General features: G+C 39.0%; 1 long non-coding RNA gene across 1 annotated transcript; it reads right to left on the bottom strand.

Annotated features, from left to right (window-relative positions):
• Positions 1–259: 259 nt before the first annotated feature.
• On the bottom strand, positions 260–1,069 carry LOC141767038 (uncharacterized). Its single transcript, XR_012593753.1, has 3 exons — positions 978–1,069; positions 762–824; positions 260–607 (listed from the first exon to the last, which is right to left on the bottom strand). It is a non-coding gene; the product is annotated as an uncharacterized LOC141767038 (long non-coding RNA).
• Between the last annotated feature and the right edge of the window lie 2,651 nt (positions 1,070–3,720).

Genomic DNA, 3,720 nt, shown 5'->3' with positions numbered 1-3,720 from the left:
ATTTTTTTGTTGTCGCATTACTCTGCTGCATTGCCTTTGATATTTTGCTCCCTTCTACAAGGATGCTGTCAACATCTTTCCCTTTCCATGTACATACAGGAGCATGCGCATGTTGGATTGCTGCCACAACACTACATGCTAGCCCTTCATCCACATTACCGTGCGATGCTGTTTCTCTGACATCAGTCCCAGCAACAATAGGCAATAGAAATTTTGATAAACACATGCAAGCATTAATATTCGCATCACTCTTACCTTTGACAGTTCTTGGTGACATACAATGCCCCTGTTCTTCCACAACCACTGGCACAGCCCTGGAAGGTGACGCCTGTGGAGAGACATCGACCTTTGGTGGGATGGTTTAAAATCATGTATTTTTTCAGTCTTTCACATTATTAAAGTATAACTATTTATATATTAATGAGCAAAACCTAACACAGAAGAATTTTCTATTTGGTTTATACTGCAATAACAATGACATAGCTGAGACGGCTCCTTACATTTTTTTTTTTTCAAAACGCCAACCTCTGCCTTCACATCCACAATCACAGCCCTGGCATTTAGCGGGTTTTCGCGAGACATCCTCCACCGAGGGGGCAGCGTCCAGCTATAAACAAAAAAAGAACAGGGAAAGAACTGCATTTAAAACAGCGTGTTTTATCACAGATTGCCTATTATGTACTAAAAGGATTGAATGAACAACATATTTACTTTCATTACACACATCTCTGAATCAGTTTGATTTAAAAACAAAGACAAACCTGTGACTCTGCCAGCCTCCTCTTGGAAGAAGCTGCTTTCTGCCGATGTTCCACATGTGGATTCTAATGTAAGACAAACAAGTGTTTTTTAAGGCAGATTTGAGGCATGCTCCTTTTGAACAATATAAACAGTCTAGGTTTATTAGTTTACATTATTTCAGGAAGAAAAATCACTTAAATATAGGGCTTCAAATAACAAAGATCAATGCAAATTACCTTTTGTCCTTTTGGTGATGGAACAAAGGCATCCATCACAGCCAACATCTTACTGCTAAACCTGGCATGCGTCAGTGGGATGGAACACCTTCAAAACATTCAAACAAAATAGCAGAAAACTGTCGTTGACATTTTCTCTTCTCAAAAGGTAATCCATAAACAAACAATCAATAAACATATCCTAATAATTAACGCATAATACAAACATATCACACCTGTTGCTGAACAATCCTCCTCTTTGGTGCTCCATAGGACTTTTTAGCTTCCCAAGACCGCTGCCTCTGCAATGACAAATAGCCTATTTAGTATTCAACACATAGCTACCCATTGTCAATTACACAGATACCATATTATATATCACTTTATCCAAACAAGTTCAATCATTTTCTTACAGTGTGCAACATCTTACCTTCCTGCTGTAACTAACAGTCATATATCCGTCTTCATCTGCTTGACATGGCCCTGGTGCAGCGACCTCTCCCTTCACAACCACCTTTGGGGAGAATCTCCTAGCAGGCAGAGATGTCTTAGAAACAACCGATGGCTTCGGTACAGTACTCTCCAGGTGCAGATAAGCAGCAGTCCAAAACAGCTGCACCAAGACACCCATTCCCTCCCTGTCACTCAGATGAACCTGCAAAATACGTATTTTAACAGTAATTAAACACATATCGTACAATCTATATGCATCTGTATGATTTGAACTTATATCAACGACGAAAAGGGTACATCACACTTATGCATTTTCCATGTCACAACATGTATACTTACGCCATCAGGGCTCCACAGCTTATGGTTGTGCACAAGAAAATGCTCAGCAGTAGAGACGTACTTCACACCTTAAAAAAATATGAAACATCATACATTACTGAAATTTAATATTTTTACACTGTGTTTTCAATATATTGCCAACCTACAATGCTATTTATTTTACATATGTTTTGAGATATTTATATAACTGTTATGAAGATCATGCTAGTTATACATTTTAGTTATTAAATAAATTTATAATCAAAAAATGGTGAATTTGTTTTTGCATTACTTGGCATGAAACCATAATGACTAATGACTAAAATATATTCAAATAGTTTGCCCAGGAGTACACAACTTGTTAAATTTGTAACTGTAGTTAAACCCTTTGTTTAAACATACCCGCACATGCAGCCACACGATGAAACTCTTGCCTCAGGTGGTCCTGCAGATCCACAGCTACATTCAACCTCAGAGGGAAATCCAACACCACCACCTGTTAAATACAGATGTTCATAACTAAAACGTCATACTGTGGCAGCTGCCAATTCTCTGGTGCTTGCTGTTGTTTCCCTTTTCCGTGGTGTTTTTTTGGTTGAGTTCTTCTTCTTCTTCTTCTTCTTCTCTCGGTTTCTGGCGGATCGCAACCAACTTTAAGGTGCATACCGCCACCTACTGTACAAGAGTGTGTAACATCATGTCATTTGCTCTTTACTTCTACTCTTAAATTCTATCCACCAATCCTGTGTCTCTTAAGAACATTAATAATGCCTTCCTGGTGCCTTCAACCCCCTCACCCTCTGTTCCCAGTATCCCCATCAGATCCCAGTCCCGTCCCTCCTCTCTGACTTGGTCCTGTAGTCTTTTTCTTTCAGCCTCATACTTTTTACATTGAATTAGGATATGCTCTACATTTTCTTTATCACCACAATCCCCACACTTGTCACTGTTCCTTTTCCCCATTAAAGCCAAAGTGCCATTAAGACCTGTGTGATCCAGTCTGAGTCTTGTTATGATGATTTCTTCCCTTCTGTTCCTTTCTTTATACGACTTTGTTATGACCGACTTTTGTATTTTGAAATATCTCCTTCCTTTCTGGTCCTCCTCCCATCTTTTCTGCCATATCTCAACTCCTTTCCTTTTAATCACAGCTTTTCCTTCTCCTTTCCCAAGTAACACTGGTACTGTAATGTCTTTTTGCAGTGAACTTTTTGCTAGTTTATCTGCAAACTCATTTCCTTTCACCCCCCCGTGTGCTGGAACCCAACAGAATAATACATCTATACCCCCTCTGTGCAGTCTTAGCAAGCTATAGTACAATTCAATGATTAGATCTTGCCTTACAGCTTTTGTTGAATGTATACTTTCCAAAACAGCTTTTGAATCCGTGCATATTACCACTCTGTCAGGTCTGACCTCCTCAACCCACTGCATTGCAATGATGATTGCCACTATTTCTGCTGTGTACACTGATACCTGGTTTGAAATTCTTTTAGAAATAGATATTTTAAATTCTGGAATATATACACCAACTCCCACACACTCCTGTTTATTTTTGGATCCATCTGTATATATTTTGAGATAATTATTATAGCTGTTCCTTAGGTATACACTTGTTTTAACTCCCACTTCATTTACTTGCCATTCCCTTTTCTTTTCAATGATACTCATGTCTATTTTAACTTCTGGGAGCAGCCAGGGGGGTACGCTGCTTATTGGTGTCGACCTGGTGAACTCTAAGGCCTCTAATCCATATGTCCGCACTTTTTCTTCCATTATCCATCCAAATCCATACCCTTGAAACTTAGAGTATTCCCAGCAGTTTTGTAATGTTACCTTTGTAGGATTTTCTTCTCCACTTCCTTTTAACCTGACCCAGTATGCTAGAGCTAATTTCTCTCTTCTTAATTCAAGTGTAGTCTCTCCTGCTTCAATTAATACTGCATTAATGGGTGTTGATTTGATAGCTCCGATACATAACCGTAATGCTCTA

This window comes from Sebastes fasciatus, chromosome 4, assembly GCF_043250625.1.
Source record: "Sebastes fasciatus isolate fSebFas1 chromosome 4, fSebFas1.pri, whole genome shotgun sequence".
NCBI classification, from domain to species: Eukaryota; Metazoa; Chordata; class Actinopteri; order Perciformes; family Sebastidae; genus Sebastes; species Sebastes fasciatus.
This window is presented reverse-complemented; position numbering and strand designations above follow the sequence as displayed.